At 37.1% G+C, this 11,013-nt stretch overlaps 1 protein-coding gene across 3 annotated transcripts in view; it reads left to right on the forward strand.

The window, feature by feature from the left end:
- The window catches only part of LOC308684086 (uncharacterized protein), a 48,579-nt gene that overhangs the window by 17,233 nt on the left and 20,333 nt on the right, over positions 1-11,013 (forward strand). The window lies entirely within an intron of this gene.

The raw sequence follows: 11,013 nt of genomic DNA on the forward strand, positions 1-11,013 counted from the left end.
TCTTTCAGTAAATGTTTGAGGTAACTACAAAACAAAACATAATCATCACTATATAATGAATGCAGAATAATTCCACTCTGAACATATAAGACAGATCTGATGTAGCAGGTTGCCCAGTCTAACAGTGATCACATCTGTTTATTTGATCCAACATAGTCTTAGCTTTACAGCAGTTTAATATGTATTACTTTTGGACAGACAGACATTCTTTTTATGAAGTCTATGTGCATATTTCACATATCTCTTCTGTTCTTTCTATACAACTGTTGTGTTTCTACAAGGCATTTTCAGACTTTCAGACTGGCATATAAAACATGCAATGTTGTTCAGTATTATGATTGTATTAAAATATATTAAAATCTCCATGAATGCATAAGGGAAAGTGTTTATTTAATATAGCTATGATGAAACTGTAAACTAGAAGTGGGTGGTTTTTGGCCAGAATCTGCCAAAAGTCTGGCTCTGCAAGACTAGATCCAACACACTGTTCTTATGTCATCAAGACAGCTGAATCTCTGACCAAAGGGTAGAATATGACATTCCTTAGATGTTTTGGCACTTGCGTCACTTCTGTGTACAAAATACAAGATGTCTTATAGACAAAATTATAGGGGAATTGTTGTTTGAGTTGAAGTTATGTTGTGCTAATTTTAAAGCATTTCTTCTGTGCTCATGCACAGCCAAAAGTTGGCATAGGTCTAAGAGGAAGGCAGTAAATACAAGATAATATGCAAACTCTGAGCCTGTAAAGTTCAATTCAAAGAGAGATGAACTGACCACTTCTCTGTGGAGTTTATTGATTCTGGCATGCAACCAATTACATTATACCTCAATCCTCTGTGTGTTTTATCCAAAGACATTCCATTAGCTTTTTGAAGGGGAATGTTATATGTATTGGCTGTATTAGGCAGCTTAGATTATGGTTATTTGTAATAGCGGAGCTTGACTTAAAATACATACTTAGAACTTGAGTTATTGACTGCAACCACCCAAATCAACCGCAAAGCAATAGAACAGCTTTGCTTTGAGGAGGGGACTTTTGCATGAGCAAGCAACTCTAGTTGTTTCTATTATATCTGCATAGTTTTAAGATCATTTACAGACATATTGGGAATAAGGTAATCTTGATGGATTTGTTGAGTACTTTCCAGATCTGTCTAAATTTGTATAGAAGACCCAAAGATTTAAAGGGTTAGTTCACCAAAACATTTCAATTCTGTCTTTAATTATTCTGTCATTCCAAATCTATTAGACTTCGGTTCAACACAAAGGAAGATATTTTAATGAAATATGAGATATTTCTGTCCCTCCATTGAAATCTATTCACCCAAAACTTCAAAACGTTCATAAAGAGATCGTAACATAAATCCATATGAATCAAGCGGTTAAATCCAAGTCTTCTGAAGAGACATGAGCACTTCATATAACGAACAGATTTAATTTAGGCTTTTATTGATCAACGAACAGTGTTTTCAGCTTTCAGTTCTGGTAAATGCTTGCTTGACGCGTGAGAACCAATGAGATTCATTCTCGTGTTACGCAGCACGTTTGAGCTTCAGCAAGAACCAATGAGGTTCATTCTCGTGTTACGCAGCACGTTTGAGCTTCAGCAAGAACCAATGAGGTTCATTCTCATGTTACGCAGCACGTTTGAGCTTCAGCAAGAACCAATGAGGTTCATTCTCGTGTTACGCAACACGTTTGAGCTTCAGCAAGAACCAATGAGATTCATTCTTGTGTTACGCAGCACGTTTGAGCTTCAGCAAGAACCAATGAGGTTCATTCTCGTGTTACGCCGCACGTTTGAGCTTCAGCAAGAACCAATGAGGTTCATTCTCGTGTTACGCAGCACGTTTGAGCTTCAGCAAGAACCAATGAGATTCATTCTCGTGTTACGCAGCACGTTTGAGCTTCAGCAAGAACCAATGAGATTCATTCTTGTGTTACGCAGCACGTTTGAGCTTCAGCAAGAACCAATGAGATTCATTCTCGTGTCACGCAGCACGTTTGAGCTTCAGCAAGAACCAATGAGATTCATTCTCGTGTCACGCAGCACGTTTGAGCTTCAGTAAGAACCAATGAGGTTCATTCTCGTGTTACGCAGCACGTTTGAGCTTCAGCAAGAACCAATGAGGTTCATTCTCATGTTACGCAGCACGTTTGAGCTTCAGCAAGAACCAATGAGGTTCATTCTCATGTTACGCAGCACGTTTGAGCTTCAGCAAGAACCAATGAGGTTCATTCTCATGTTACGCAGCACGTTTGAGTTTCAGCAACAATGAGGTTCATTCTCATGTTAAAAAAAACCATAGAAGTCAATGGCTTCCGTCACCTGTCTGGTTACCAGCATTCTTTAAAATATCCTCTTTTGTGTTCAACAGAAGAAAGAAACTCACTCAGGTTTGGAACAACATGAGGGTGAGTAAATGATGACAGATTTTTTTTTTTTTTTTTGGCTGAGCTGTCCTCAGTAACTAAACATCACAACACATCTGAAACCTTCAAAGCAGATCCAATGGGGTTCATCAACTCTGCTTCCATTAAAAAAAGGTGGGCAGAAAGAAAAACATTTAATATCCATGTACACCTGAACTGCACATGTGCTGTTTTTTGGATGCACACACGAGAACTGCTGCTGTTTACAATCAGCGCACACAAAGACACCTTTCTTCAGAATACATACCCCACAGAAAGAAACACATTCCGTCCCGTTGAACGCTTTTTTCTGTGTTTCTCAGAGGCAGGTTTGCCCTTAGAAAGCAGGTACTGTATGTTGGCTACAAGGTCTGATTCATTTTAGAAAACCGAGCTGCTAGGAATTTCACAGCATAGCTCTCTGAGGTCGGCGGTTAACTTTCTTCTACGCCTGCTGAAATTGAAGCTGTCAGAGCTTTGTAGGCTCGTGGTTTGAGATGATCTTATCATTTTCTAAATATCTCAATTATGTTAGTGGCAGAAATCAATGAAGAACAAACTCGGGAAGAAACGTCGAGGTAAAAAAAATAACTTGCATAAAGCTTGGTCGGCTTCACAGCTTTTTTTTGGCCAAGATCTAGAGATCGACAAGACAAACCCTCATGTGGGAAGTTAGTTAGTTGGCTTGTAGCAGAACGTTCTCAATCACAGTGACTAGCATGAGTACGGAGCACAAGGACAGTCCCATGACAGCAGTCTGGTTTAAAGGCCGCGGCTCCAGTGCACAATGGTCGTAGAGGAAGTGACTTAAAGTCAGAGAGAATGAAACACTGTTTTATGCATTTGCTGTCGCTCGTGTCTGTTGATCCCTGTCCCATGTCTGCACCAGAACATTTAGTCTTTTTATTCTATTAGACAGCAAACAACAATGACTTATGTCAGTATCATCCATCAGTGTAGCCTACTAATGGAATATTTTACTTGAATTCATTCTGGTCTGTTTGTATTACAGACATGATTCATCAAATTGTGTGGCTTGTTGAAGAGAGGTGTTCATTCCTGAATGATCAGACTTTGAAACAAAATAAACAAAGCATTTTCTATTTGAATGTACACTGCCCAGCCAAAAGAAAAAAAAGTCGCTGTTTGGATTTAAATAGGCAAATGCTTAAGAGTCAATGATTGGATCATTATTGTGGAAATTAATATGTTTCAAGGATGTTATATGTGTAGCAACAGTTCTTCTAAAATGGTTCATCAAGAGGTGCATACATTTTTGGTCAAGATCTTGTATTGTCAATGCAAGAGTCCAGCACTGTGTAAAGTCTCCTCCAGCACATCCCAAAGACTTTCAATGAATTTAAGGTCTGGACTCAGAGGAGATGATTCATGTGTGAAAATGATTCTTGATGATCCTCACAACCATTCAATCTGAGCCTGATGAATCTTGACAATGCAAACACGCCAATTTCGCAAAAACTCCCATTTATCGCAAAAAAGTTTTACCGCTCGCATGAGGTGATTTTTCAGGCAATTCGAAAAACAAATATTTCGCAAAACTGCAATGGAAACAGTGTTTGCGCATTTACAGTTCACCTGAACGTAGATGACGCGATATGTTTGGACAGAATACGAGACAGAGTTCTTTATTAAATTCATATAAGACAAAAGAATTATAGGAATAATGGATTCTAAACCTCAAATAAATGCCACAATCAAGACCTCACAGCAGATATGAGGGAGAAACACCCAGAAACTCCTCATATGTGCCGCTCACAAGTATAATAAGGGTTGTTCATTACCATTAATGCTTGGAAAACACACATACATCTCCTTCGATTAATCATAATGGCTAGTGCAGTGGCCGGGATATAGTACATAAACCTACCAACGTCCGTTGCCATGGTTTTTGGATGTACTTATTGCGAGAAGAAGTTCTAGTCACATAACATCGGTAAATGGAAACGCCGTCATTTCGCAATCGTTTTTTGTCGACATTTAGAAAAAATCGCAAAAGTTTTGCGCAAATCTGTAATGGAAATGCGCCTATTGTCATCCTGGAATATGGCCATGATGTGTCTTCCTACATGTTTGTTTAAGAAATGAAAAGCTACACACTCCATCAATTAGGGTTAGAAGTTAGAACTGTTGCTACATATAATAATCACCGCAATAATGATCCAATCATTGACTATTAATCATTTGCCTATTTAAATCCAAACAGAGACTTTTTTTTTGTCCGGACAGTGTATTTCCAAATATACTTGTCATTACTCTAGTCTTCAGTGTCACATGATCCTTCAGAAATTATTCTAATATGCTGATTTGCTGCTCAAGAAACATTTTTTATTATTATCATTTTATAATAATAAAAAATATTATTATTATCAATGCTGAAAACAGTTGTGCTTAATATTTTTGTGGAAACTGTGATAAAATATTTTTCAAGATTGTTGTAAGTTGTAAAGTTGTAACTACATCACTTAAACACGGTAAAATCACTGAAACACCCAGTCAAATAGTGTGTTCTTTGGATGAACCAGGAAGAGGCTCTTTCTTGAGTCTATCAGTGAACACACATCCATAGAGGTAGACAGCAGACAATCTGTCACCCTTGTCCAGCTGTAGAGATCTCTGCTGGTTTCGTAATCATTTTGTTAAGTGATTATTTGAGCTTATTTGGACACCGAGTCACAAAAAAAGTAAGAATAAAAAGTAAATTTTTATTTTTAGCCATTTTATAGAGACTAGTGAAAAAGAGAACAGAATTGTAAACTGCTCCACCCAAGATTTTCTCTATTTTTAATTCATCTAGACATTATTTTAATTGCATAATTCTGGCATCTTGCAGTGTGAATCAGGGTCACTCTTGTTCTGTGCAATTCCACTGGCGATGATGTTGTTGTTCTGAGAGAGACTGTTGGAAGTCGAGGTATACACAGAACTTCGTCACATCTGCTGATTTTTCCAGATGTTCACGTTAATTGGTTTAGGTAGTCAGCAGTTTTCCAGCAGACACACCCAGTAATACAGACTACACAAAAACTAGCCCAGTCAAACGGCTACGCTAACACACGCCCCAAAAATCCACATTCTGCTGCTGGATGCCATGAACAGCCTATTTGTTCTGATTTCCGTGTTGAGCTAAAGTTGGCCAAACGCATGTTAGGAAACATTCCATGGGGGTTCGAGAGCCACAAGACACACGGCCAACATCCACGGCTAGGAGACTTTACGCCTCAGAAAACAAGCTAAGCTAATATACAGGGAAATTATCTTAAAGTCAGTGTGAATCACAAATGAGTGATGCTTGCAGCAGGACATAATGGGGATAATTTTGGGGATTATATACATATATATATTATATATATATTCCGTTTTCATATTAATTTTATTTAATTTTTAAAATGTTCTGTTTTTATTTTCATTAAAGTTTTAGTAATTTTGTTGTGTTCTTGTCATTTTGAATAGTTTTTTTTAAGGGATAGTTCACCCAAAAATGAAGATTCTGTCATTAATTACTCACCCTCATGTCGTTCCAAACCCGCAAGACTTTCGTTCATCTTCGGAACACAAATGAAGATATTTTTGATGAAATCTGAGCAATTTCTGTCTATCCACTGACAGCTACACAACTACCATTTTGATGCTTCAAAAAGTTCATAAAAAGATCATAAAAATTAATCCATATGAATTGAGTGGTTTAGTCAAAAATTTCTGAAGAAACACATTCGGTTTATATGATGAAGATTGAATTTAGGCTTTTTTTCACATATTAACATTCATCAACTCACACATCAGTTGTGGTAAACAGAAGCTCAAGCATGTTCGCTTGACGTGCGAGAACCAATGAGGTTCATTCTCGTGCAGCACGTTTGAGTTTCAGCATGAACCAATGAGAGTCATTCTCGTGTGTCACGCCCATCTCTGGAACTTGGGTATCAAAATTATCCCCGAGCTTCCCAGTGGTAAATTGAATAAAATATGACTTGTGATGGCTTTCATATCCAATTTTGACCTATAGGCAACTCACATTTACAATAATTCCGATAGCACACGAAGGCAGCATTAAAATCTTCCCAGTCTACTGACATTTGTTATGACGTCTGCTTTAAACATTACAATGCCCATGATAACTTTAGTTATTTGTAATTGAAACTTGTGTTTTATGTTTCATTCTTTAGAAAGTTCAGGAACTGAGATCACGGATTTCCTCTTTTTATCGCGTTTGGTCTTTATCTTTAAACTAATACATGTCACACTGAATCTATTGTGTGCAGATATTGTCAGGCGGGCCATTTGAAGTGGGTCCTTTTCTTGACTTGCAATGGGTGGAGAGACCAAAGGGACTCTTTGTTTTCACAGAAGCCTCTATCTGTACTTCCTGTTGACACAAGATGAATGTCCATCACATCCTGTCTCCAGTGTTGGTGCCTGGTGTTTGCTGTCTGATTGACAGCTGAATGAATGAAGCCAAGGCTATCTGTGTTAACAGAGAGATGACTGTTTCCTGCGTCTCTATGGCTGACTGTGTGCAGACGGGAGGAAATTCAAGTTAATTTGTTCAAACACTGCATTTGGCCACGTCTTTGATATTTTTATATAACATGCTATTTTGTTTTTTAATATAAAGAATAGGTCATAATAGAGCTGTTGTAAAAACTACTAATGCTCTGTAATGAAACTGCCCTGAAACTACCACTAGATGGCAGTTGTGTTCTTTGTTGCCATTGGCATCTATTACCACTAGAGGGCGACATTAATGCACTTTTTTCTATCCTGCTGTCATTATTCTTGTAGTGCAAGTGACAACTATTTGCTTAATAAATCAAAATGCCAAAGTAGTTAAAAATTACAATAAATCGTTAACATCAAAAGTAAAACTCCTTGCTCCTTGGCTTACAATTGCATACTCATTTTAACTGCTATATCATATATATTTGTATATATACTTTTTGTTACATGATTTTTTTTTTTAATTGAGAAGCTTAATTCATAATAACTTAAGATGAAAAGACAAAACCTAACTTTTTTTGTGTGCATGAAAACAGGCATACTGTAGGTTTTATACACTTAAAAATAAAGGTTCTTTAATGGTTCCACATTTAACCTCCATGGAACCTTTCCATTGCACAAAAGGTTCTTATCGTGTAAAAAGGCTCTTTAGATTTTATCACTGTTCTTCAAACTAAGAAAAAAAAATGGTTCTTTTAAGAACTGATCAATGAAAGATTATTTGAGGATCCAAAGATGGTTCTTCTATGTCATGACATCACTTTGAAAACTCCTTTTGGAATTTTTTTTTAAAAGTGTATCAGAGCATTATTAACTTTTGACTTACTTTATAAGTCAAATAAGTGACTACTCATTCTTTTCTTTCTTTTTTTTCTTGTTTGCTGAATTATTTCTAGAGCTGCTGTGTATCAGTGTATGTGGCTCAGACAGTGATGGAGATGTTAGCGAGGACTCATCTCTGAGGACCTGGCCTCTTTCGACAGGATTTACGGGCTAAAATTTATACTCTGTCCTCCACCATGCAGTCAGGATTTGCACATGATTTTTCTCAGACACTGGGGTCATTTTTTATCCAGCAGATCAAAATAGCAGCTCAGATCATTTGGTCTTGGAAGAATTTGATGAGAAATGTTCATATTAAGGCAAGACACGGTATAGGCCTAGCTTTATCACCATACTTCCCCAGTTGATTGATTACATTATGAATTGCAAACATTTTTTGTATCTCAAGATTTCTGAAATGTTATTCTGTAATGTTGAAATATGCAAATGATGCATGATCTAATTGATGCACTAATGCACTAATTTGCATACATTTCTAGAACAATAATCTGAACATTGGAGGAAGTCAGGTTAAAAAATCTTGTTCCTTTTTTTTTACATATAGGGTCAATAAATGAAATAAATACATTCTCACTGCTACTGCTACTGTAACATACAGCCATTTATGCAAGAAACTATCACAATATGTGATCTATAAAGTAATAAAAATTAAGTAGCCCAGTTGAAAATGATCTCGGTGAATTTAAAGTCTTTGAGTCTCAGTTGAGTTGATTTAGCAAAGCATCAAATGCATCTCAGTGAGCCGCGGTGGGTTTCATAGTGTTGGCATTATCGGGAGATGCAGAAGGAGATTGGCTCATGCATTTTTCATGTGTTTCAGCTCAGAGGAAGAGCCTGTGAGATAACAGCATGTTTAATTGCTTCAGAAATCTCTGACTTCATGTCGTCCATACAGCTGAGAACTGAAATCTGAAATCTCACATTCTGTATGATCACTTTGCTCATTTGTGTGTTTTAACTTTGCACTGTTGCATCGCTCGTGTAGATGTAGATGATGTTTATCACATCTGCCAGTTCAGGTGAATGAACCTGTCATCTTCAAGTGTTAACGTCTGACACTTTTCTTCCTTTTCAGCTTTTTAACATGCTTAAAGTCGATTTGCATCTTTGCACATTTGCACTTTGATTTTCAGATGACTGAGGTGTGTGTGTGTGTGTGTGTGTGTGTGTGTGTGTGTGTGTGTGTGTGTGTGTGTGTGTGTGTGTGTGTGTGTGTGTGTGTGTGTGTGTGTGTGTATCCTGGTAAACCCTACATTAAGGGGTCAAAATGTCCCCACAAAAAGATGGAAATATCTGAAATCCTTGTATTTGTGGGGACATTTTTTGGTCTCCATAAGGAAAACAGCCTATAAATCAAACTAAATGATGTTTTTTGAAAATGTAAAAATGCAGAAAGTTTTCTGTGATGGGTAGGTTTAGACTTAAGGGATAGAATATACAGTTTGTACAGTATAAAAAATAGTAGGCCTATGTCTATGGAAAGTCCCCATAAAACAATGAAACCCAACATGTTTGTAATCCAAATATTCTTATTTCTAGACAAGGAAAATCCAGCTAAAACAGGTGGTAGCTGGTTTACATGGCTTCAAATTGGTCCAATAAAAAGTATTCAGTTAAAAAATGAGTAAACCCTTTGCCTTAAAATTATTAAGTAACTAAGCCTAAAGGGTAACTCTCGCCAAAATGCAAAAATAGTCGATTTCCGAACTGACTCTGAATTTTAGTATTGCTTCTTATATGAGCATCCTTTTTCCAGGTCAATATTGATTTTCACTAACGACAAAACAACAAATTATCCGTGAATTTATTTGGAACTAAGCTTAGAAGCTTTCCATCTTTACTCTCCCTTTACTCTCCTCCCTGTTACGTTGCATTCGGAGATCGACTATTTTTGACTGACAAAATGGCGGCGGACACAGCTACAGTGAGTTGTTCAAAATCTTTCTTTTTAGTAAACTCTGTGTACACAAACAATGTTCTCAATGCTCGAGTTCATGTGTAGAGCCCCTGGTGATACTTCAAACACAGTTTCATGTTGTGTCGAGCCTTCTTGGTGTTTTAAAAATAGCGATTTTTGATGCTCACGTTCAAAAGGCAATTTGACCGAAAACGAAAATACGGTAATACTTAAAAGTGGCGTTTCCATTCTAATTATGCTTTTAAACGAAAATTTGTCTCGGGTTGATTAACAAAAAGACCCTAGGTTGCATTTTGGCAAGAGTTACCCTTTAATGCTTAATTTAACTTGTCAATTCCACATTACTTATTTTTTTCATTTAAGCATCATGTTTATTTAAGTCAAGTCAAGTCAACTTTATTTATATAGCGCTTTTCACAATACAGATTGTATCAAAGCAGCTTCACAGTCAAGTCAAGTCAAGTCAACTTTATTTATATAGCGCTTTTCACAATACAGATTGTATCAAAGCAGCTTCACAGTATTAAATAAAATAGTACATCAGTGTATGTTTCTGGTGTAAAACATCCACGTTTGGTAATGCAGATCAATAGCACTGTTGAATCAATTAATCAAATTAAGTATCCCCAACTGAGCAAGCCAAAGGCAACAGTGGCAAGGAACCGAAAAACTCCATTAGGTGACCTAATGGAGAAAAAAAAACCTTGGGAGAACCCAGGCTCAGTCGGGGGCCAGTTCTCCTCTGGCGTTTATGAAGTAGAGACCGGATTTAACTGTAAGATTAAAATATTATATGAATGCCTGGCTGAAGAGATGCGTCTTTAATCTAGTTTTAAACTGGGAGAGCGAATCTGAGCAACGAACAGAATCAGGAAGGCTATTCCAGAGTTTTGGTGCTAAATGTGAAAATGCTCTCCCTCCTTTGGTGGATCTGGATACCCTAGGTATGACCAGAAGCCTTGAATTTAGTGATCTTAAAGAGCGCGATGGATTATAGGGCGATAGAAGATCCGTTAAATAAACTGGAGCTAAGCCGTTTAGGGCTTTATAAGTCAGTAGCAATACCTTGTAATTAATACGGAACTTTATAGGTAACCAATGTAGTGATGATAAAATTGGTGTTATATGGTCAAACTTTCTTGATCTAGTAAGAACTCTAGCGGCGGCATTTTGGACTAACTGTAGCTTGTTTATTGAGGATGCAGGACAACCAGCTAATAAAGCATTACAGTAATCTAGTCTCGAGGTCATGAATGCATGAACTAGCTTTTCTGCATCAGAAACAGATAGCATGTTACGTAATTTAGCAATATTTCTAAGGT

Source organism: Scardinius erythrophthalmus (genome assembly GCF_964197995.2).
Source record: "Scardinius erythrophthalmus genome assembly, chromosome: 23".
Taxonomy (NCBI): Eukaryota; Metazoa; Chordata; class Actinopteri; order Cypriniformes; family Leuciscidae; genus Scardinius; species Scardinius erythrophthalmus.